The sequence below is a fragment of the Zosterops lateralis genome (genome assembly GCF_965231275.1).
Source record: "Zosterops lateralis genome assembly, chromosome: W".
NCBI lineage: Eukaryota > Metazoa > Chordata > Aves > Passeriformes > Zosteropidae > Zosterops > Zosterops lateralis.
In genome coordinates, this window is record NC_139801.1 from 8,098,909 (window position 1) to 8,125,368 (window position 26,460).

Here is a 26,460-nt window from a genome sequence, read left to right on the forward strand (position 1 = left end):
GGAGTTAAGCTTAGAGAATTAACCTTTATTTTAGCTAGAGCAAGCGTGCAAAATTTATAGGCTTTAGAAAGGTTACCTGTAAGATGAATAAAGTAAAATACGTAGGAGACTGCACGTAGGCTGATGAAGTAAGACATGTAACAAAGGTATAAAAGATAAGCATCTTTTGTAACCAACTCGGGACGCTGACTTTGAGACATTAGTCCTCAGGTCCCCGGGCCCTGAATAAAGCACTGCATAAACTGACACTGTTGGTTTGTGTTTTCTCTCGGAAACGGGCAGCAGTTTTCTGGCGACCGCGGCAGGACTCCGGAAGTGGCTGGGGCAGTTCGCGAGCTGATCAACTCCACGCCGGCACCAGGTGATTTCTGGGGAGTCATCGACCCGCGCCCGACCCCGCGCCTGACGGACAACTGTGAGAAGGTAAGCCCAAAGGTGCTTTATTCTTTAGGTTTGGGTGCCTGCCTAGTAAGACGGGACGGCGATTCCCGCAGGGTTGGGCTAAAGACGTCTATGGTCTGGGAAGCCCAGGCGCCGACCGTCAGACGAAGCGAAAGCCTCGCAGGCTCGGCACTTGCCCCTCGCGGCGACGAGATGTGGCAAGATTGGGATTGGGATTGGTACTGGTATTGGTATTGGTATTAGTATTAGTATTGGGGTGTGTGTGTGTGTGTGTGTGTGAGCAACTTAAGGTGTAAAAAAAAGAAAAAAAAAGAAAAAGAGTAAAAAAGAAAAAAAAAGAGATGATGCCGTTTAAAACCTTTAAGACTTTAGTACAATCTAATGATAAGGTCCCAGGGAATTCCCCCTTGGGATGTTTACTGGGAAGGTGGAAAAAGGAAGGATTCCACCAAGAGTTACATAAAAGTAAAATGATTGATTATTGCAATCATCGGTGGCCACTATATGAAACTGGTGGCCCAGAGTGGCCTTTGAATGGATCTGTTAACCCTGATGTTATAACCCCTTTGATGTGCTTTTTACAGAATAATGAGAAATGGGATGAGATACCTTATCTTGATTTGTTTTATGCTCTCAAAAACAAACCAGAGATGGCCGCAAAATGGGTCTTTACAATTAGAACTTATATCACAACTGATGCCACATTGTAAACGAGAATCGAAACTTGATGAATTGCCATACATAGATCTTTTCTTTTATTTAAAAGAGAAACCGGCATGGTTAGTGGAATGTGGAATACAAGCACTGGTCTTAGAAAATAATCATTGTTTGGCTTGCGTCCAAGATAAGTGTTGTGTAGAACACCTGGTTTTGGAAAAAAAAAAAAAAAGGGAGGAGATGATTTGGAAGCTGATTTATTTGTAGGACCCACTGCCCCTACCAATGTTCCCTCAGCATTAAGTTTTACTCCACTTACTCTCACCCCACCTGCTTCTGTTTCCTCTCCCCTGCTTGCGCCTATCCAAAATGCTTCTCCTGGCTATCCCCCTTCTCTGCTGACACTTGCTCAAAGATTTATCCCTCTACCGACCCTCCTCTCCCACCTACGCCTATGTCATCGGCTCCTGTCCCCTATCCCCAATCCTCCTCTGCCGGAGTTGCCCATTGCTTCTATCCCTGGCAGCGATCGGGATTTGACTGTGGGGCGGGGATGAAGGGAAGGGAGATGCAGAAGGGACAGGGCGGAGAGCAGTGGTGGTGGAGGGGATGGCTCGGATGCGGCCAGGAGGTATACTGGTCTTCAGGTGGATGGTGGGCGAGCGGGGATTCAGCTCGCCTTTATTTTTCTAGACCAGTCACAGGAGGACATTAGGAAAAGTTACAGGAACTGGAAAGCGGAAAGTTAAGAAGTTTGGACAAGCTTTTAGAGGTGGCGAGGACGTGGTGGCAGAACCGGTCGGGACAGTAATAGAGGTGGTTTTGGCAGAGGCTGTGGAGTATTAAGAATAAATAAATTAGAAGGACATTGAAAGCGAGAGTGCCCAAACTGGTTTAGTCAGGATGTTCAGCCTCAGTTGAATAGCATAGCCAGAGTCATGGATCTGTGAGGGGAAGCCAGGATCAAAGGAACAGATGGTCACTCTGCGCTTAGAAGGGAAAGATGTCACTTTTCTTGTAAATATTTCATATTAAATTATGTAGAAGGGCAGACTGGGAAAAAAAAAAAAAATTGACTGTAATTATTGGAGCCACAAGGAAGGAGGAGATCTGGCCATTCCTGCAACCCCTAGATCTGAGCTTTGGAAATAAAACTTTAACACATAAATTTTTATATATGCCTGGGTGTTCAGCTCTGCTTTTAGGATGTGATTTTCTGGCAGCTCTAGAGGCAGTGATTACTTTTGAGAATGGTGAACTTGTAATGAGGATACCCGAGTCTAAACCAGGAAAGATTTTAACGGTAAAAGAGAAACCAACTCCAATATTCCTAAAAAGGTAGAAGAAGTAGTGATTCCCTCTGTGTGGGAAACGGATATACTAAGGAAATCTAAATTGGCACAGCCAGTACAGGTAGAATTGAAGGAAGGGCAAGTCAAGTGCCATGCAAATTAAACAATATCCTATCAAGGCAGAAGCACAATAGGGAATAGTAAAGACCATTGATAAATTCCTAAAGTACCAAATTCTAGAAGAATGTGAATTAAAATACAATACTGCAATATTCCCAGTAAAGAAATTTAATGGTGAGTATAGACTTGTACAAGATTTAAGGGGCATAAATGAGATAACTAAAAAGACATTCATTTAGTAGTTGCTAATCCTTATACATTGCTAGCATCAGTGAAAGAAATATACAAATGGTAAGTATAGACTAGTGCAGGATTGAAAGGCAATAAATAACATTGTCAAAGACATTCACCCGGTGGTGGCCAACCCGTATACTTTGTTAACATCTGTGTCAGAGAAATTCCAATGGTTTACAGTTATCGATTTAAAAGATGCCTTCTTCTGCATCCCACTGGCATTAGAAAGTAGGAAATATTTTGCCTTCGAATGGGAAAATACGGATACCGGACGAAAAAGGCAGCTCACTTGGACACGACTTCCCCAAGGATTTAAGAATTCTCCTACAATTTTTGGAAATCAATTAGCCAAAGAGCTGGAGGAATGGAAGACGACTCAGGTAAGAGAATCACCCTTCTCTTACGTTCTCCTCCAGTATGTGAACGACATCTTTTTGGCTACAGAACAACGGGAGGTCTGTTTAACCCTAACCATAGAACTGTTGAATATGCTGGGACAAGGAGGATATCGGGTTTCAAAGGAAAAGGCCCAATTAGTCCAAGAGAGTGTGATATACCTAGGCTGTGAAATCTCAAAGGGGGTAAGGAAATTTGGAATCAATAGAGTTGAAGCTATCTGTGCAATACCCACACCCCGAAACCACCAAGAACTAAGATCCTTTTTAGGAATGGTGGGTTGGTGTAGACTCTGGATAACAAACTTTGGGCTAATGGCTAAAGCCCTTTATGAAGCTTTAAAGGAGTCTCAACTGCAGTGGAGCAAACCACAGGAGAAGGCCTTCCTAGATCTGAAACAGGCCTTGAAAGAGGCACCTGCACTCGGCCTACCAGATTTAAATAAAGACTTTCAGCTATACGTCAATGAGAGGCAGCGACTAGCCCTGAGCGAACTAACCCAAACCCTCGGATCGTGGAAGAGGCCTGTTGGGTATTTCTCTAAACATCTGGACACTGTGAGCGCAGGATGGTCGGCATGCTTGCGGGCAGTGTCAGCCACAGTGATACTGATCCAGGAGGCCCGAAAATTGACTCTGGGGAGAAAGATGGAGGTGTTTGTGCCCTATATGGTACTGGCAGTTTTGGAACAAAAAGGGGGGCATTGGATGTCCTCTAGCAGATTGTTACAATACCATGCATTGCTCAGAGAACAGGATGATGTTGAGCTCAAAGTGACTAATTGCATCAATCCAGCAGAGTTCCTCCGCAGTGAGCAGAATGAGGGCGAATTAACACATGACTGTATGGAAACCATCGAAGAGGTATACGCTAGCCGACCGGACCTGAGAGATGTGCCCCTGGAGGTGCCAGACTGGGAACTGTATACCGATGGATCCAGCTTCGTAGAGAATGGAACCAGGTATGCCGGGTATGCGGTGGTGACCCTCACGCAGGTGGTGGAAGCTAAGGCCCTCACCCCAGGAACATCTGCACAGAAGGCTGAAATTATAGCATTAACCAGAGCCCTGGTCCTGAGCAGTGGGAAAAAGGTAAATATATGGACAGATTCAAAATATGCATTTGGAGTTCTGCACGTACATGGGGCTTTATGGAAAGAGAGAGGACTGTTAAGTTCACAGGGGACATCCATTTGACATCGGAATGAGATCCTGCTGCTACTGGAAGCTGTGTATAAGCCAGTGGAAGTGGCTGTGATGCATGTGAAAGGACACCAGAAAGATGAGGGAAAGATTTTTCGAGGGAATCGGCTGGCTGATTTAATCGCATGAAAAGCTGCTAGAAAGGTCTGGACTGAAATGGCGCTGATTCCAACGAAGGTAGGACCAGTACAACCTTATATGGGACAAAAACCCAGTTATTCCGCTGAGGATGAGAAATTGGCACAGCTGGTCCAGGCCCAGAAGAATGCAATGGGATGGTATGTGACTGGGACTGGCCAAGTAGTGGTCCCTACCAAATTGATGAAGGTGATTTTAGAAACTGAGCATAATAAATGCCACCGGGGAGCAGAGGTATTGGTAAAATTTCTGAAGAGGGAAATTATCTCTAACCAGATGTTAACAATGGCTAAACGAGTGAATGCCATGTGCCCAGTGTGCCTTAAAAACAATCCAGTAGTGAGGAAGCAGATACAACTAGGGAAATTACAGGTAGGAGCAGAGCCAGGAGATTATTGGCAGATAGATTTTTCCGAATTGCCCCGATCACAAGGATACAAGTATCTGCTGGTGTATGTCTGCACATTCTCGGGATGGCCAGAGGCTTTCCCTTGCAGAACTAATCAGGCCAAAGAAGTAGTGAAAACATTAATGAGAGAAATCATTCCGAGATTTGGGGTTCCATTAGGGATCTCTTCTGACAGGGGACCTCATTTTGTGGCAGGAGTGGTACAGACAGTCGCCCGACTGTTAGATGTTACCTGGAATTTGCATACCCCATGGAGGCCTCAATCCAGCGGGCAAGTAGAGAGGATGAATCAAACCCTGAAAGGACAGATTAAGAAAATCTGTCAGGAGGCCAAAATCCAGTGGCCTCAGGCCCTGTCATTAGCCTTGTTAAGAATTAGGATTAAACCCCGGGAGAGGATAGGAGTAAGTCCATACGAGATACTGTATGGCAGACCATATCATGCTACAGTATTAAAGGGAGACCCTCATGTAGTAGGGAATGATGTACTCTTTAATTATGTGTTGTCTCTGAATAAGGTACTTACTGCCCTAAAAGGAGCCCTGCAATGGAACAGACCCCTGCCGCTGGAAAATCCTGTCCATGACATCCAGCCGGGAGACCAGGTCTATGTGAAGAATTGGAACACAGACCCCCTGAAAGAAACAAGGGAAGGCCCACGACAAGTGATCATGATCACCTTCACTGCAGTAAAAGTCGAGGGGATCGACAACTGGATACATTACACCCGAGTCAAGAAGGTGCCGACCCGTTAGGAAGTTCAACTGTTAACCTCCACTTGAATGGTGTTCCAGCCCAAGATCGGATTCTGACAGTTGGGTTCTTGCTGATCTGTTTATTACCTTTAACCAATGAATTTTTAGTTATTACAGAACTCGAACCCAAATAGTGATGATGGAAGGAATGAATGTGTCTATGACCTGTCTGTTCACGGACAACCAGAAAGTTGGATCCGAAGAAATCAATATAAAGTGGAGGAGACATGGGGCAGAACAAATTCATACAGGTATAACTATGATTTGGGATAAGGATGAGCAAAAAGGAAATACCACCCTGCAACTATCCAATGTCACGATAACTGACAGCGACGTTTATCGTTGTGTAGTCTGGATAAGAGAAAGCTTTGATTATAAGAGTTTCAAATTGAAAGTTTTACCATGGGATACTGGGAAATTAAGTGAAGAAACTGTAGCTGTAAATGTAACTCCAGTCTCAACTCAGGTGGATATGTGGGACGGACCTCCTTTGAGAATAAATTGTACCTTCAAATTGGAAAAGAAATGTTATCAGAATATCCAAGTCAAGTGGTGGAAACAGAATAAACATCAGCAATAGGAAAGACAGCTGGGGAATATAAGTTGGTGGACTCTGGGAACTTATGGGAAGAGGTGGCTGAATTATACTGATCCGAAGATAGGAGAGACAGAAGGTATATATCTGTGCATAGTGTCCTGTGGAGGGAAAGGGAATTTTGGGTTACGAAAGGTGGAGGCAAGGGCCCACTTAGGCTCTGAAATTAAGGCCCAACATGGAGAATATCAAGTGACCAAAGGGAAGGATGTGATTTTTACTTGTGAAGTTAAAGAAGGCCAGCATTTTTCCGAGTATGGATGGTGATTTGGGAAAAATTTAACATCTGGAGGGAAGTATCAGATAGAAAGAAGATTAGGAGAATCAATTATCCTGATAGTAAGGAATGCGCAGCCAGGAAAAGATGAAGGCATTTACTGGTGTTGGATAGCACAAGATGATTGGTGGGCACATGCAAGAACAATGATGTACCTAGGTGAGATGAGAGTGACTCGGCAGGTAGATAATGAGGTAGGGTTACCAAGAAACTCTAAACAGGAAAATCTGGTAGTAGGACTGATACGAGACTTTGGAAAAACTCAGAATGTGTCATCCATAACTGCTTGTCTACCTTTACCCCATGCAGCAGGGGATCCCATACCCTGGGGAATTATTCCGATCACTGAAATGCCTCCGATCACCAGAAATGGGACAAAGGAATGTAGGAAAGAGTTGCATAACCGTACTGAGTGGACAGTTAAAACAACAACTCTCCGCAAACAGTGGTCATAACCTGGAAGCAGAGGGGATTGTGAAGCCTTACCCAATTCCAAATTCATCACGATTGGACGATTCAAAAATGTAGGATGGTGCGAATATGATGAGGTACAATCGCATAAAATGCCCACTACAAAATATTACTATGAAGTGGTTTGTCAGGATGGCAAGGAAGAGTGGACTACATGGCAAGCAATCTGGGGGTCAAGCTTGCTGGAAACATATAGTTATCTGGGGAAAATTGGATGGTGTATACAATGGACTGGTAGAAAGAACCAGACACATGCCCATGTCCTGACAGCAGAAACAAGTCATAGGAAAATGACAGAGAAAGTAGAGTCATGGAATTGCACAAGGGTAATTACGTGTGATACACCAGGAGAGCAGGTAGGGCTGGTACCGGTGAAGATTTTGCTGAAATGGGGATGTGAATGTAGAGGATACAACCACTCTATAAAAGGAAAATTAAAAGGACAAAAGCAGGTGAATTGCAAAACTACTACCATAAGGAGTCCAGGGAATTTAGTATGGGTCATGGGACATGGAATGTGGACCACACATATACCTATAGGTGGATTGGTGACCCAAATAACGTTGGGAGTGCCCACATTATGCCCATTCTGGAAACAATCAAGATTGACAGATTTGGACATAGGAAGGAGGAATAAAAGAGAGGTCATGGAGGGAATAAATCCAGAAGATGAGTGGCATGAACCATCAGGAGAGGTCAAATTGGGTTGGATGTTAGAATCATTATTTGCTCCCATATCGACCTATAGAAATAGGGAAATGCTCTACCGGCTTTTGGGACAAACTGAGAGATTAGCATCAGCCACTAAAAAGGGGTTTAAAGATTTGAATTTGCAGCTACAAGCAACTAGTAGGATGGCTATACAAAATCAAATGGCATTGGATATGTTGTTATTAAAGGAACATGGTGTCTGCGGGTACCTACATGATAGAACAGATCATTGCTGTATCCATATCCCAAACGTTACAAAGGAAGTAGAAAAAGACATAAGTCAATTGGATGATATAGAGTCTAAGATACAGGAAACCAAAGAAGATGCTGAACACAATTGGATTGGAGCAATATTTAGCTCTTTAGGGATCCAGGTTTCTGGCTGGATATCCTCTGTCATTCAATATGTAATAATGATTATAATCTTGGTTGTGATTATTTTTGTAGCATATCGTTGCTTCTTAGGAATGATCTTTAGGAAAAGGATGCATACGAGAAGAGTCATGAAGGCCATGACCCGAAATGAAGTCATGACAAGAATTACTCCACCACCATCTTATATAGAGACTGCTGCATGAAGAAGAGAATTGAGCATCCTTGCAACTGGTTGAAGAATGCTCAAAAGGGGGGAGTTGTTGCCATAAGGCCTCCGTTAGCAGTAGTTAGGCTAAGGAGTTGGTCCCTGTGCAGGCCCATGGGAACCAAACCTGAGAAATGAGGCCTGAGAATCTGCTGATGTAAGGAACAACATTTAAAGGACTTAGTAGAGCATGTAGTACATATAGGTATACAAATTACTTGTGAAATATGATTACATGGTTACCAATAAAATGTTTTCTATGGTGGGAGTTAAGCTTAGAGAATTAACCTTTATTTTAGCTGGAGCAAGCGTGCAAAATTTATAGCCTTTAGAAAGGTTACCTGTAAGATGAATAAAGTAAAATACGTAGGAGACTGTACATAGGCTGATGAAGTAAGACTTGTAACAAAGGTATAAAAGATAAGCATCTTTTGTAACCAACTTGGGACGCTGACTTTGAGACATTAGTCCTCAGGTCCCCGGGCCCTAAATAACGCACCGCATAAACTGACACTCTGTTGGTTTGTGTTTTCTCTCGGGAACGGGCAGCACCTGGGTACTTTTCAGTGGACACACCAAGCCCTCTGAAGCCAGGAAAACAGCCAGAGAAGACAGGGGAAGATTTTTGGCCAAAGCAGCTGCCTTCAAATTCGCCTTGGACAGACGAACTTCAAGGGCTGAGGCATTGAAGGCTGTAGTCAAAATAGATAGTGCTGAGATAATGTAGCTAGGACTTCCCTTTTGCTAACAGAAGCCAGACTGAAGGAACTGATAAGGAACTGATAAATCCTGAGAACTGTCAAACTAGGGCTTCTGCATCCTGAATAATCAATAGGCCCTATGAACACAATACAATCATAAATCAAACAGTCCTGGGAAAAACAGGATTTAGCTGTCACAAACACTAAAGGTTAAAAAGTCAGAGCTGAGGAAGACAATCTTACTTCATCATTTTGGGACCCCACCCTATTAAAAAACCACCAACCCATTTCAAAGAACAAACTACGCATGCTTGATGGCTTTTTGGGCTAATTACCATACCAAGCGGGGAATGGGAGGTATCAGAGCTATGAATATGCATTTGTAGTTTGTGTATTCAATACTCCTGAAGATAAAAGACCCTGTGATGATCTGTAAATTGCGCGTGTGTTTCTGGGAGCTATCCCGCACGCTGCCCGGCGTCGTAATAAACATACACTTTCTAACTTTAAACTGTTAGAGAGTCTTTGTCCGTCATAGTTGGATATTGGTATTAGATCAATGTCCATAGTTTTTTAATAAATCAGGGCCCTGAAGTCGTCACCCTGAGATCTGCTGGTCGGTGATCAGGACACCCCCGGGACGAATTTGAGAACACCTGCACCCTGTTTTTCGGCTTTGGTAACACCGGTCGAATTTAGAACACATGGGGGTGGGAATCTCCCAGGAACAGCATAGGATCCTAGCAAAATTAAGGGTAGTTGTGTCTGCACATCCTGCAGGCCTTTCTGAGAAGGAGCTTCAAGCTCTTCTTTTGTGGGCTCGGTGTAACTTTCCACATTGTGAGACCCACGTTGTATTTGAGCCTGCATTTTGGCAAGAGGCAAACAGGGAACTTTACAACAGAGCAACTAAGAAAGACAAAGCAGCTGCGAAGCTTTTGCCCGCAGCGAGAACCATGCTAGAGTCCATTTCACGTAACAGAAAAGCAGTTCCTCCTTCTTTACAACAGCAGAGGACTGCGCAGGAGGGACAAAGCAAGGTTTCTTCCGCTGGGCAGCAGCCAACAGCGACTTGTTTTGCCTCCCAGCAGCAGGCGGATCCCAAATCTCCTAGTGGGGATGTGGGAGGGGAGAGCCATCAGCTCACCCAGGCAACATCAGGGGAAAGCCAGCAGCTTCCCCGAGGTGAGGCACATGATGCACAGCAGCTTGTCTCGGTGCCTCAAACTCCAAAACCTGATTCCCCAAAGCCAGTCCCGGGAAGGCAAAAACTTGTACTTTATCCCAGCGATCAAGATAGAGATACGCGTTCTTCTGAGACATGTCCCCTGGACATGGGACAATTGCCCCAGGGGGGGAAACAGGGAGATTTAGAACATATTCCATCTAGAAGCCCGTTTACCCCCCCGCAGATATCACGCGAAATCGCTTCGCCGCCTCTCCCTCCAGCAGAGCAAGGACAGACACAGCAGGGGGGAGGGGGAGGGCGCCAAACACCAGAACAGCAGGGAAAACAACCCCAAATCGCGTCAGCCGCGGGAGATAAGACCGCAGCGCATGCTCGCGAAAGTGATCTGAATCAGTCGCGCCGGGAACAATCATACGGTGGTGACGGGGAACGTAACGGGGGGCAGTGGGAAAACATACCGTGTCAAGGGGGCGCGGATCGCGGGGAAAAACAACTCGCGGGCGATCGTCGGGATTTTGCAAACCGCGGGACCGGGACGGCAGCGGGGGGAAAGTCCATGCCGATAGCTGAGCGCAGGTTGATGACGCAAGCTACGGGGAGCAATGTGGACCAAGTTACGTCCGCATCGCAAAGCATGGGCAAAGAGCCAGAAAGGGCGGTGCAGGCGCAGGCGCAGAGCCATGCACTGCGAACCCCAGAGGCGCTTGCGGCGGATGTTGGCGCAGGCGCGGTGGGAGTGGAGTGGATCCCAAGCCGCAGTCTCGCTCGGGGCGGGGTAAACCCCGATGGCGAGCGGGACGGGGCGGTCTCTGGGGGCGGGTCGAGAGGGAACGCCTCCCAGGGCGGTGCTGGGACAGCGCAAGCAGGATCGGAGCAGGCGGGGGTGGCGCAGGCGGGGATGGAGAGTGGCCAGGGCGGAGAATTTCTCCAGGGAGCCGCCTCCTCACGGCAGCCGCAGACCATGACCCCGCCCACGAGCGGCGCCTTGATACCAGCACAGCAGGCGCTCAGTGATTCAGAATCAGCTAGCTCGTTCATATGCATGGGCACATGTCCAAAAAATATTACAACAGTTTCCAGAGATCCAGAGACGGAGAATTTGTTACAAGCACAGCGTCTTTTGTCGGAGCTGATGGAACAGATCCCAGAAAAAATACCTAGTGCCGGACAGGGTCCAGCTGTCTCGATGACAGCGCCACCTAGTGGCGGGACTGTACAATTACAGCAAACACGGCAACTTCCATACTCAGCCAGTCCAGCAACAGCGCCAGCTAGTGGCGGAACACCCACATTACATCATTTTTTCCCAATTACATACAAAAACCAGATTTATTCCCCAAAGCAGCAATTTCAACAGGAACAAACACAGCCTGTGTCAACTTTAGAGGATCACGAAGCAATTCAACTACAACAACAAGCAGTCAGCACGGATGAAAGCATGATTCATATCACTGCTTCGCAAGGCATTCCTTTCATATCAACAACAACAGCAACTGCAGATTCTTCATCTCAAGCTCCTTCAATTTTATTATCCAAAGATTTCATGAAGCAATTTCTCCTGCAATTTAAAGAAACAGCTTTGGAGCTCAACCCAGATTCAAACACTCAATTGCCTCAAGTGTTCCTTTCACCAAAAGGCAATCAAGCTCCTCTTCAATCAACTGCACAGACGCATTCTCCATTTATCCTCCGGCTACCCGATGGATCAACCCTCTCCTTTGGTAGTGCTGCACAGGGATCACGTGCTGCACAGAAATCCCAGCTTCCTACTCCTCAATTAGAAGGAAAAGAAATCTCAAGAAGAGACATATCCCTCAGGGATGAAGGGATCACATCTCAAGAAGATGTGAACAAACACCAAACACAAGAAGACTCCGGAATGACAGGAGCAGCATCATCATGAAATCGCAGCAATTAATTCCATTTTTGGAAGATTCACAGATATCTGATGCACAGGTACCCAGTGCAACAGATTGGACTGAGATAAAGAAAAAAGCATTGAAAGAATTCAATTTAACAGGTGCAAGAAGTCTAGCATTGCCAGTGGCATACGATGCACAAGGTCAGAATCCGAGATGGGAGCGATTGGATCATGACGTCATCAAGGAATTAGTGAAAGCCATCCGTGATAATGGATTGGGATCCCCGTACTTCAAGCAGCTTTTGAAGGCAACATTCAACATATATGATCTAACGCCTTTTGATCTCAGATCTATTGCATCAATGATTCTAACAGATTCGCAAGTCCTTATCTGGGAAGCAAAATGGAAAAGAGCCCTTGAAGAGCTCAGGAGAAGATATCAAGGAGGACCAAATGCAGGCATCACCGTGGCAGAAATGGCAGGTGATCCACCAAATGATGACCCAGGTCGTCAAGCAAGGAATTTGCCACGAGAGGTGTTGACAGATATAAAAGAAGCAGCAAGAAAAGCAATAGTGCAAATTCCACCAGCAGGAATTCCAGAAAGCATTTACACAGAGGTAAAGCAAAGCCCAATAGAATCTTTCTCCTCATTCATTGATCGTCTAACACAAGCAATAGACAGGCAAGTCAATGATGAGGGAGCGAAGCCACATCTGCTTCGAAGTCTTGCTTTTGCAAATGCCAATGCAGACTGCAAACGCATCATCAGTGCCATGCCAGGCAGCCGTCCTTGGCAGAAATGTTGGAAGCATGCAGCAAAGTAGGAACACCACAGCATGTTGCATCCATTCAAGCAAGCATCTGGGGAGAACAGATGGAAAAAATCATCAAAGCCCAGACTGAAAACCTTAAGGAGGCTTTGGCAGCTCTTCGACAAAATAATTCCACAACAGTAATGACAGCAAAACTTTCAGGAGCACAATGATACAAGTGCGGCAAACAATGGTACTTGCACGATCCACTTTCCAAGCCACAAATTGTTGAAAGCAAAAATAAGTTTTAGAGAAAAGCCAAAAATAAGTGAGGTGCCGTTGGATGCAATAACCATATTTACTGACGGCTCAGGAAAAACTCACAAATCAGTAATCACATGGCAAAATGCAACAACAGGAAAGTGGGAATCAAACATAGAAACAGTGCAAGGTTCACCACAGATAGTGGAGTTGGCAGCAGTGGTTCGAGTCTTCGAACTGTTTTCTCAACCTCTCAATCTGATCACAGATTCAGCATATGTAGCAAATGTGGTCAGAAGGCTTGAAAATTCACTTTTAAAGGAAGTTGACAATGAAGATTTGTATTCATACTTACTTTGTATGAGGACTCTATTACAAGAGAGAAAACATGAATATTTTGTTTCTCACATTAGGGCACACTCTTCCCTTCCAGGATTCTTAGCAGAGGGCAATGCACACGCAGATGAATTGACTATGCCAATTTCAAACACTTTGCCAAACATTTTTGAGCAGGCAAAGTTGAGTCATGCATTTTTTCATCAGAATGCTCAGGCATTGATGGAAGCCTTTCGCATTTCCAAAAGCCAGGCAAAAGAAATCATCAATACCTGTCCAGACTGTCAGCGTGTACAGCCTCCTGCATCCATGGGAGCAGTCAATCCAAGAGGATTGCACAGTCTGCAACTGTGGCAGACAGATGTCACCAAATACCCATCTTTTGGCAAACTTAAAAACATCCATGTCTCAGTAGACACATTTTCAGGTGCAACTTTTGCATCATTGCACACAGACGAGATGGCACAACATGCTTGTCGACACTTTTTACAAGCGTTTGCATCATTAGGTGTGCCGCAAGAAATCAAAACAGACAATGGTCCAACCTATACAGGGAAAGTGCTTGACAAATTTCTGAAAAGGTGGGGCGTCCATCACACTTTTGGTATCCCACATTCTCCAACAGGTCAAGCAATCATTGAAAGGACACACCAAACACTGAAAGCCCTTTTGGAAAAACAGAAAAGGGGGGAGGCGGATGCAACACCACACATGCGCTTGAACAAAGCCTTGTATGTGTTGAATTTTCTAAATGGCTCCTTTACAGAGCCCACTCCGCCAATCATCAGACACTTTTCAAATAGTACAAAAGCAAAACTGAAGGAGAATCCTTTAGTTTTGGTCAGGAACCCAGACACAGGACAAATTGAAGGACCATTCAAATTAGTAACTTGGGGCAAGGGTTATGCTTGTGTCTCCACAGGAGCTGGACCAAGATGGGTGGCTGCAAAGAACGTGAAGCCCTACCGAGTCCAAACGCAAGCAGACGTGGACCCCAAGACAGGCACGCAGACATGAACAGATGTCAAGACAGCGGACATCCCCTTGTTCTACGTGCAAGAGAGACTTTGGGATTTGGGTTTCCCTTGGGACTTGGGTGGTGGTGCATTTTAGGAGTTCCTAGGGGAAGGAGGCCTCTGATAGCACACATTTGCCTCATTTTCTCATTGGTTGTTTTGAGCAATGCGGCAGATTGGCCCATGGCTCAACCAAAGGAAAATGTTTGGGAAACTCTGGCCAATGCATCAGGGCTGGACACCATTTGTTTGACACACTCAAAACCAGGGAAGCCTTTTTCAACATGTTTGGTAGGGTTGCCAGTGAGCAAATGGCCGATTCCAAAAAACGTCCCTCCAGCAATCTTAAAGATCATTTCAAATCCAGTGGACAAATGGGACGTTTGGACAAAGTTCCTTCCTGTGGCTCCTTTTGAACCTCAGGAACTGGAAATTCTTGGATTGGTCAGAATGAAATTTTGTGTGAAATTTGATCACTCTGGAGTGGCGGAAAACAAAACAATAGATGTCGCTCCAAATCACATAATTTATAGAAAAGCATCGTCTTGGTGTAACTACACTAAGATGGTGAGCAGACCATCCAACCATGATCCAGTGCAATTGCCAAGAGGAATCTTTTTTATTTGTGGGGACAGAGTTTGGCCCGCAATCCCCGCAAATGTCAAAGGCGGTCCATGCAGCATTGGAAGACTTTCATTGTTAACACCCAACATAACGTTACTGAGAGAGCGAAATCCCAAAGAGAAAAGATCTATCCAGCAATATGATCCAAAATGTGATGATGATGTTCATACTTTGTCTAAGGCACAGAGAATTGCAGCTGCAATTTTTTCACCGCAGACAGCATCAGGAGTAGCCTTGACACAATTGGATCATATGGCTTGTTGGCTGAGTAAACATGCCCGAGCCATTTCTCTTACACTGAGTGACATGTTAATGGACACCGATAGTGTAAGACGAGCAACTATCCAAAACAGGGCAGCAATTGATTATCTTTTGCTGTCACATGGGCACGGGTGTGAGGAATTTGAAGGGATGTGTTGCATGAACTTGTCAGATCATTCTAAATCAATCCATGAGAACATCAAACAATTGCGGGAAAGTGTGAACAAAATTGGAAAGGAAACAGGGTCGTGGTTGGATGGCATGTTCAATTTTTTAGACCTTTCACCTTTGTGGAAGGAAATTTCAAAAACAGGTTTTTGCATCCTGTTGGGATTTTTAATTCTTCTCATGGTCGTGCCATGCTTCTTTCAATGCATACGGCGACTCATGCACAAGGCTGCAAAAGAGGTCTTTTTGGTGCAAACAGGAGGGGGAGATGTTGGAGTCCAGGACATCCCCTTGGATGACCTGAGACCTGGGAAAGAGAATTTGAGCCCTGGACAGGGGGGTGTGGAACCAGTCCAGGGGGGTTGGAAACCTTGGCACAGAGCCCAGGAAGACACTGAGTTTGATCTTAGCCCATGGGAGAAACTTCCAGCATTAGGAGAGGAATTGCAAATCACCAGGAAGTGAAAATAGTAGTTTAGCACAGTAGAACATACAAAATTTAGTAGTTTTAGGATTCTTAGAATAGAGGTAAATGGGGGACAAAATGGTGGAATTTGGGTGGTACCTCGTGTCCCTCTCCTTCTTCCTCATCCTCCATCTTCTGGGGTGGTGATGAAATAAGATAGTTAGAGTAGATTGGGTCAAAGCAGAAGTGACCCTCTTAGTGTAAGCACTAGGCATTGGTGTGAAATAGTAAATATCCTATACGTAATTATCTGTATAAATGTAAGGTGACGTCCCATCGGTGGGCAGTCACCTCGTGTCCCTGCCGCTGTCCGGACCTCGGCTAGGAGCGGAGAAAAACTTTGTGATATCAAATAATAAACAACTCGAGAAACCAGAAAGCAAGGCCTTGAAGACTCCGCTTCTTTGTACCAACGCGACTCGGGGCTTTTAGAGGGCCAAGGACTTTAAACAACTTGAATCTCGGGTGAGAAAACCAACCCGAGAATAAACGTCTTCTGCTGAAATCATATTGATTCTGTTACTCAGTTGCCCATTTTCCCCTGCACTCTACTGCTTGGCCATGCCCATTCTGTGGCCATTAGCTAACTTGTTCTGGACTGAGCTACACATTTCTGTATTCTTATCTATGTGTTCATTTCTAGAAACACAGGAGGGATGTGACACAGTTTGCACTAAGACCACTTTGCCAAACCAAATATTATCTGCATCAGAATTTCAGCACCATGTCAGCATTGCTGGGATTGCAGCTTTGTCATCTGTGAAGGTTTATGTTATCCTACTGCAAAGGCTAAAGCTTCCCTTACATTAGCCTGTTTTGTAATTATATATGTTGATTGTTTGAGGAATTCAGTCTAGTTTTTTACATTATGCCCTTAATCACTTTTAGGCAACGTTCATATTTGAGGTCTTTCTGAGAAGACAATTAGAACAATACCCAAAGTTTGGGGTCAGGTTATGGGGAGATTTTCTGAGTGTTATTTTGGGGTTTTCCTGAGAGATGGGAGAAAGAAATGAGTGGGTGGGTGAAGGACACCACAAGCCTGGTTTTTTTTCAGATAGACTTTCAAAAAGTAAATTAGAAGCTGCCTCCAAGGCACAGAGAGTGGTTGCATGAACATGAGACAGGTGCCTTGAAAACCATGGCAAAAGACTGCAGCACTGGTGTGAGTCAAACCTGTATAATACCCATAGGTAGGTCCCACACACACAGAGCTGTATATGAACAGGGGAGGGCAGAAGGGCATTCTACTTCAGAGCTAGACCAGCTGGTTGGATGGGAGAAGAGATAATTGGCTTGAAGAGACAATAACTGGCCTGTTTCCTACATGGCCAAGCAACCCCTCCTGCTGGAAGAAGGTGATGTGAAAGAACCCTGAAGAGTGGGGGAGGGGAACCTGCACATTGTCCATGTGCTGTGGATGTGCCCGTGGAAATGAATGGACACTTTGAAATAGTTATTTGGAAATGTTCTTGAGAAAATAAACAGCCTATGCTTTGCATATAATCATTGTGTATCTGTCTTCTTCATAAGTATTCAAATATTTCTTTAATTATTACTAGTGCAGACTTTTATTCAAGTTCAGGGGTTATTTTTTTTATTTATTTTACCACCAATCACAAAGATCTACCTACATTTTGTACACCTCCAAACTGACAGATTTTCCTGAGGTTTTTTGTTTTGTTTGACCAAAGACTGATTTTGAACCAGAGGTACATTACAGTTGCCTTGGTCAGTGTGATTCGAAAGTAAGTCTGTGCAGTGCTTTAGCCTGCCCTTAGTAATCAGGCTTTAGATTTGAAAAGCTTTGCTTGTAGGAGTTTCCTTATTTGCATTGATGAGGATGAAGCAGCTACTGGAGCATACAGAACTGCATCTGACACAATTGCTGAGTTTAGGATTAGCACAGGGAATCAAGAATCCATAGTGCTGTATGGCAGTGTCAGGTATGGCAGTGTCAGCCCTAGATTAGTCACTCATGCAAAATGACCCAAATTTGCAATGAGAAGAATTAGCAATACAAAGATGGATGTTAATTTAGGGTCTGACATTTTCTATATTTTTCCTTATTAAATACAATAATTATGTACAACTTATTATTCAAGGCTAAGGAAGAATATCAGAACTTTTTCCTCTCCCATGAATCTTCCCCACAACACCCTGACTATACTCCCTTATATTTAGGACAGGCAAGAAGTTCTGTACTCTGTAACCCAAAAGAATAGTTTTAAAATTTGTTAATTGTTTACAATAATAAAATAGAAGTGACTTTTTTTCCCCCAATAAGTGATCACTTTTATTTTATAGGACAAAACACTGTTCTGTTATCCCCCTCCATCTTCAAAACACACATGTCTAAATCACTCACATTTCATCTCCATGGAAGGGGGATATCTCACCAAATTAAACTGCTTAGGTTAAAATCTAGTAAAGTAGTTTCTCTCTACATCCTCAAGGTTGTTAAATTTATAATAGAAATCTCATGTCTTTTGTGCATACAGGTGCTGAAATTCTCACTTATGCTTTGGAAAACATTTTGCAAAAAAATGGAATAAATTATAAGTTGAAGCAAAAGCAAACAGTTCAAAAACCAAAATTCCCCTTGGAGAAGAGAAAACTTAATGAGCTTGTAATGGAATTCAGTGCTCAGAATAGTAAATTATCTGTTAGCTGATGATACAATCAGCATACTAATTGAAGTTGCTTGGTTTTTTACTAAACATTAAATGAATGAAAAAGTTTGTCCTTGTTCTGCTTGGGGGCCTTTCATGAAGCAAATGGACAGTCAGAACAGATTGTCCATAAGGTGGTTGTATCATCTGAGTATGAAGAAAAAATACTTCTGATAAATATTTTAAAGCATTTTAAATTCACAACATTCACCTTGTGTATGGTGAACTCCGTTTAAAGAAACAATGGTCCTAAAAAGACTATCCATCAATCCATTTCTCTCTAGGAAAACAGATATATTTTATTTGATATTTTTTAATATTACCTTCAGAATGCTTATTTGGATGTAAATGTAGGCAAAAAAACAGAATTTGGAGAGTAAATCTACAAGAGGAAATAAAAACTATTTAAAGGAGAAATAGCTAATGAATTACTAGATTAGAAGTATAATTAAAAGTCTTCTAAATCTATCCAAAATATATGCGCACTTAAAATTAGACATTTTTGATGTTAAAATCTGTTTTTTAAACTGAAGGTAAATCCTTTTTACTTGAGTGGACTCAAAGAAAAGACAAAACAAAATTCCAATGGCATTAGCACAATAGGGAGGATGGCTATTGTTCTTTTATGCATGTTGACTGTAAATATTTCATCTATTGAATAGTTAACAAGTCTTGGATTGCACTAATCAATCCACATATTGAGTATGGGTCTGGCTTAAGGGAATGTTTATCATTATGGTTGCCTGTCTGCTTTGATTTATAGATTTATGAGAGACAGAAAGGCAAATTATATATAAAAAAAAATTATCATAGACTTGAAGCTTTGCATTTTAACTACTATTGAGGTCCTTCTTTATAAATCTCAATTGGTTAAATCATCCCATCATTCACTCACAATGATCAGATACCTTTCCAATTCAATAAATAGCTGTCTGTATGTTAACTATTCCTGTTTATGACCCAAGGGGTTAAAAGCCTTTGACTGGCATTTGACTTCTGACCTCATATAAATGCTATCTCATCAGTTCCTACTTGTTAACTTGTATTGGGTACTTGTCCCTGATGACTTTTAGATAAGGAGGTTTTATTATATTTCCTATTGAAAGTGAAGTATTTCCATTGTTCTTCATCTGTAGGCTCAGCCCACATAGTAACCTTGTAACCTAACAATTTTGCTGAATAGACTAAAATCCAAACTATTTACAGATTAAAGGAAACTTTATTTCTGTCTAAACTCCCTAGATTGAATTTAATATTTTGTAATATAGTTTGTTTTGTTTTATTAAGCTATCAATTCATGATTATAAATCCAACATTGAATATTACCTTTATTTTAATGCTATAATTTTTAATAATTGTAGATTGAAGGCCAAGAAGATAGGAGTTATTAAGATCATACAAAGAAATATTTTTCTTGCTTAAATCTCAAAAGAAATCTCTAAAGAAAGCTGAAAGATATGCTCTAAATATTCCTATATCCTGGTCACACTGCATTTTCTAATCTGCTAAAATAATGTAGTTGTTACATGCATCTATCCTAATTCAACTTTTCATATTGAAGTGTTCTCTTTTATCCTACATATTCTTCCATATCTTACTGCCTTTCTCATGCCCCCAAACTTGTAGATATTATCATGACAAATGTGCAGTAGGCATTGTTTCAGAGATATAAGTGCACACATATAATGTTCTCTTGTGCTTCCATAAGCCTAAATTTGCTTGATACATTTCATTAACTTGGAGATGTGTTAAGAGAAAGCAACTGTAGTTCCTCTGATTTGCTGGAGAACATTTAGCATTAATTTTCTTATAGAAATGTTACTATAATCATAAAGAATGAAAAGTCAACCATCTTGTGGGCATCATCTTGCATTTTTTCTCCTTGGTTCTTTTTCAGTCTTTCTTTTGCTGATACTGCCTTTTACCTTAATCAACCTTGAAGATAGTATTTGATACGTAAAAACATAATCTCATCATTCCATATACTAGAGAATAGTTACATTTCCCTTTGGCATTCAAGCAGTCACTGTCTACTGGTTATAAGCAAAAAATATCTGTGTTTATAATTGCACAAACATATGGATGAAACATAATTTTTCTATTGTATGATTCTCTGTTGAAATGTATTTACAATAAGCAAATATGTAAGCAAAATATTATTCTTGGTAACAAGATTAATTTGTCTGCAAGCTAGCATGCAGATATACCATTTAGGAATGACAAAAGACTGCTGAATGCTCCCTTTTCCAAAATAACTTAAGGCTGTCTAATATTGCTGATAGGTATTTGTTATAAATGACGTAACTAAATTGATAAATAAAGTGGATTTTATTGCGATATCAAAATCGGTTTCAGAAAGCCACAATCAAAAACAGTGTCGAGCCTGGGGTCAGCGCTGGGTGAACCTAGATTTGGACTCTACCACTCTGAATCCCCTTCTGTTCACAAACTCTGCCTTCGCAGGGCCTGTTTTTATACAATTTTTCGACTAAACAGGGGTTTTCTCATTCTTTTTGTCGCTCTTGTTCTTTTAACATATTCATGTAGCTTCTTTTCTTGCTGTTAGTCTGAAGAACTTTCCGGGAAAGGTTGAATACTTGATAGTTTTTTATGGGAACCCGGTTTTGGGATGCACTCCCTTGACGACGCAGGTTGTCTTATTGTAGATGCATATCAGGTGCTCATCACTGGGGCAGTGTTGGGCCCATCCCTGGATGAGGCTCATCAGTTTCTTCCCCATCGTAGCCCATGGTTTTACAATTGCAAATCGGTTTCTTTCCTGTCGTAGCCTGTGGTTTTACAATTCCTGAAATCTTTAATTCTTAAGCATGAATTATTTTTATACCATATATCACAGTATTGAAAGATTTAGTACTGTTTAAATTGTTTGTATTTCTTTTGGAGAAATCAAGAGCATTAGTTCTTGCTAATGTTGATTCTCTTACAATGTGTTGATCATATTTTACCAAAAAGAATATTTCATGCTATTCCCAACTTTGTACTAAAGCTATTGTATAAAGATAAGCTCAAAAAAGGTTTTTTCCCTACAAATTCTGTTTGCTAATAATTACATGAGCTACTTGTCGCCCTGATTTTTCAGCCTTCTGATTGTTTTCATTTCTACTGGAGTTTTCTCATGAATTGTAAGATAAACAAAGACTGATGTTTTGTAAACAACATTCTTTCTAGGGGGAAGGACAAATTGATGGACTTCTGAGTTGACCACTGGGGTCAGAGGGGTGTTCCTCTCGTCCCCCAATCCTTGACCAAATCCCAAAAACTATATAAATTGAGATTCCAAAATAAACTGCCTTTTTCCTTTTCATCTCACAACCTGACAGGTGAGTGTCATTCTTTTTGGGTCCTGACTGTGACAGCTACTATTATACAATTTCTGCCTTGTTATAGTTTTTCTTTAAAGAAGAGAAAAAAGTCTAGAGCTCAAAATTCTATCACTAGGGAGTGAAGATATTTGTCAATGAAATAAATGCCATCAGCAGCATTGTCATTGACATACAGACTGGTTCAAGATTAGCAGTTTCAGAGGTTATTTGCACTACTGGCAAATCACCAACAACTTTTCAATAGTAGGTTGAATGTAGTGGGTTTTAATTTATTTGAAAACTTGCAGAAAATTTGAAAACTTTTTTCCCTTTAAAAAAAAGTCTTAAAATGTAAAACAAAATAGCAACCCTAATTAGAGTGTATTTGCTCAGCTGTTTGCAAATGCATAGTGCATTATAGGGTGCTTATAGGCCATAGTAGCAGTGACGCTCCTGGTAGAGGAGGCGAGGAAAATCACCTTCAGGGCCTCTTTGATAGTTTACACCCCTCACGATGTGAGAAATATTCTACAATAAAAGGCAGAAAAGTGGTTGACTGACTCTCGGCTCCTGAAATATGAAGCCATTCTGATCAGCTCCCCCGGATTGGAGTTAAAAACCACCTCTGCACAGAATCCTGCTCAGTTCATGTTTGGAGACCCCTCCGAGGAACTGCTGCACGATTGTGCTGAGATCGTGGAACTTCAGACAAAAGTAAGACCAGATTTGGAGAATCAGGAATTGGAAGGGGGAGAAAAATGGTTTGTGGATGGGTCGGCGAGAGTAGTGGAAGGGAAAAGGAAATCAGGGTACGCAGTGGTGGACGGCAGAACGGGAAAGGTGGTGGAATCAAGCCCCCTGAGGCCCGAATGGTCGGCCCAGGCTTGTGAGCTTTACGGTCTCCTGAGGGCTCTAAAAAGGCTAAAGGGAAAAAGGGGGACCATATTCACCGATTCCCGATATGCGTTTGGGGTGGTTCACACTTTCGGAAAGATTTGGGAAGAAAGAGGTTTAATAAACACAAAGGGGAAAGGCTTGGTACACGGGGAGATGATTCGACAAATCTTGGAGGCAATCAGAGAACCAAGAGAGATTGCGGTGGTACATGTGAAAGGGCATCAGACCAGATTGCAATTTCAAACGCGCAGCAATAATCTGGCCAATCAGGAAGCGAAAAGGGCAGCGTTACTCACAGTAAGCATTCCCGAGGTAGTCGGGGAGGAGAACTCTGAAATCCAAATATGTCCCTCTGAAAAGGACATTGAAGGATTCAAGGAGATGGGAGGAGCTTTGGAAATGGGAAAATGGAAGTTGCCTGACGGAAGGGAACTGGTCCCAAAAAGTACGGCCAGAGGGATCCTGAGACGTCTGCATGAGCAGACCCATTGGGGAACACGGGCACTGGCTGACCAGTTTCTGAAGTTCTTTGGGTGCAAGGGTATCTTTGAATTGGCGAAACAAAAGGTACAAGGGTGTGTGACTTGCCAGAAAGTGAACCGGTCCAGATCCAGACAAACGGCTTGGGGAGGTCGTCCTCTTTCATATCGGCCGTTTGAAAGGATCCAGGTGGATTTCACTGATTTACCAAAGGTCGGAAGGTATAGGTATTTATTGGTTATTGTGGACAAATTGACACACTGGGTAGAGGCATACCCAAGGGCGAAAGCCACAGCTCAAACGGTTTCCAAAGTATTGTTAGAAGAAATAGTCCCCAGGTACGGAATCGTGGATTGCATAGATTCAGACCAAGGGACTCATTTTGTTGCCCGATCCGAAGAAGACACAAACAACCGAAGTCGTTTATGCGGTGCTTTATTGAGGGCCCGGGAGCCTGTGGACTAGCGTCCAAAGACAGAGCCCCATTTCACAGAAAAATCACAGGCTTTTTATATGTTTCTTTACATGATTTCTTCATCATCACAAATTCTTACTTCATTTTCATTACCTGGTACAATAATCTCTCTGACATTTAAGTATCTGCCAAAAGGTACATTCCTTAGATAAATGGATACACTCCTTAGATAAGTGATTATCTCTTAGCTACACTGCTTACATTACAAAATCTGCTAGAACAGTTCATCTACAGGTTATATGCGGCCTACCAAGCCTTAGCATGACTACTACTAATGTCAATTAAATGTCAACTATTACAGTTTACTACTATCTAAATACAGTTTATTTGAATCAAATGGCAACAATTCCTCCCTTTTGAGCATTCTTCAGTCTTCTGCAAGGATGCTCAACTCTTAATTATCATCGGGTCCTTCATACGCTGGATTTTCTTGCCCGATAGCAACTTCATATTTCGGAGGAGGCAGGTACATTTTGTTAGTTCTTGTCAAGGCTTTTATCACTCTTCTGGTACGATTTGTTTCCTTTTCGATGACTCTTAAAACACACTTATACATCAACCAAATAATTAATAATAGAACTGCAAACAACAGAATGTACTGTATTGCTGACAAAACCCATCCAGAAACCTGAAGTCCTAAAGATTCAAAAATTTCTCCGATCCAATTGTGTTGTGCTTCTTTTTCAATTTCTTTTGTTTTGGATTCAATTGCTTCTAATTGAGAGATATCTTTTTCCACTTCTATAGTCATGTTTGGAATATGGATGCAGCAATGGTCAATTTTTGTTTTTAGATACTGACATACACCATGCTCTTTTAACAATAGCATATCTAATGCCATTCTATTCTGCAAAGTCATTCAGGATGTGGCTTGCAATTGCAAATCCATATCTTTGAATCCTTTCTTAGTGGCTGCTGCTAATCTTTCAGTCTGCCCTAGCAGTTTGTACAGCATTTCTTTGTTCCTATAGGTGGCTACAGGTGCAAATAGTGATTCCAAAGCCCACCCAAATTTAACTCCACCATCAGGCTCATGCCATTCATTTTCTAGCTCAGTGAATGCATCTACTTCTCTCTTTTTCCGGTTATATTTTAATCTTGATTGTTTCCACAGAGGGCAAAGGGTGGGGACTCCTAGAGTGATTTGTGTCACTGGCCCATCTATAGGAATATGTGTAGTCCACTGCCCATGTCCCATTACCCAAACCAGATTTCCTGGACTTCTGATTGTAGTATCTCTACAACTTACAGCTCTTTTAATTCCATTGTTTCTGCTCAGTGCGGCTACTTCTCCTATAATTGTATGATTAATTTTCCTACATTCACATCCCCACTTAAGTAATACTCTAAGAGGAGCTAGACTGATCTGACTTTCAGGGGTATCACATGTAATGACTTTAGTACAATTCCAGCTTTCCTTAGTTGCTTTAATTTCTCTTGTAGAGGTTTCTGTCCTATAGACTTCCACTAGGGTTTGATTTTTACTTCCTGTCCATTGTATACACCAGTTCACCGTTCCAATATAGCTGTAATGTTCCAATAAGCTCGGACCCCATACGGTTTTCCAATCATCCCAAACTACATGCTGCTGGCTTATGTTTTGACACTTAACTTCCCGGTAAAGTTGTTTTGTTTTAATTTTTGTTACAATAGCTTCATAGCACCAACCATAATTCTCGAGTCCTCCATATAGCCCAGGTTTTGCTTCATATTTGCCACCTTTTTCATTACATTTCCAAATGGATGAATATTGCGGTGTCAGGGAGTATTCCTTTTTATCAGTCACTATTTCCTTTTCTTTCCTTTCAATTTGACATACAGTAGATGTATTTTCTGTCGCTTTAGGCGGTAATGGAATAGGAATTATTCCCCACGGAATTGGTTCTCCTGCTGCTTGTGGGAGTGGCAAGCATGCTGTGATTCGGGATACGTTTTGCACTATCCCAAAATCTCTAATTAATCCTACTACCAAATTCTCCTGTTTGTGACTTTGATATACAGCCACTTCTGTATCTCTCAGCTCTCTATTTTTCTTCTCTATTAGGGATACTATGTGAGTGGGCCTGGTTCCTTGTCCAACTTCTACTATTCTTACTCCATAATCAGCATCAAATTCACATATCACTAAACACAAATATTTTCCTTTCGTAGAGCCAATTTGAGGGTCACTAATATTCAACCATCCTATACCTTTTCCAGACTTTTCCCACCAGCTAATTCCTTGGTCTATTTCCTCCCATAATTTCTGATTGTTTCCTTTCCACCATTTAACTTGCAATGTCTGATTACATTCTTGTTTTATCACAAATGAACAGCTTACCTGCAAAGGAACTCCATCCCACATACCTTGTACAGTCCAGGGGGGTTTTATCTCTACAGCTTCCTGGGATGGAGTGTCTTTCCTCAATTTCCAGGGCACTACTCTCAATTTAATTTGCTTATAATCAAAGCTTTTTCAAGATTTTACAACGCACATGTATATTTCCATATCTTCTTGCCTGACTTGCTTCAGTTGTAATGTAGTATTTCCTCTTTGTGCATCCTTATCCCAAACTGTGACAATATTTGCTTCTGGAAAATCAGGACCTTTCTTCCAGGTTGCCCGTACACTCTGGATTTCAGTTTTCTGGTCATCATTCGTCATAAAACAAGTCAGATTCACATCCATTCCATCCATAACACCAACCACTGGTTTGGTAACTGCAACTACAACAGAACCATTGACAAGAATTGGTT

General features: G+C 42.3%; 1 long non-coding RNA gene across 1 annotated transcript; it reads right to left on the reverse strand.

The window, feature by feature from the left end:
* Nucleotides 1–435: 435 nt before the first annotated feature.
* LOC310922178 lies at nucleotides 436–10,985 on the reverse strand. Its single transcript, XR_014592328.1, has 3 exons — nucleotides 10,588–10,985; nucleotides 5,083–5,146; nucleotides 436–1,266 (listed from the first exon to the last, which is right to left on the reverse strand). It is a non-coding gene; the product is annotated as an uncharacterized lncRNA (long non-coding RNA).
* Between the last annotated feature and the right edge of the window lie 15,475 nt (nucleotides 10,986–26,460).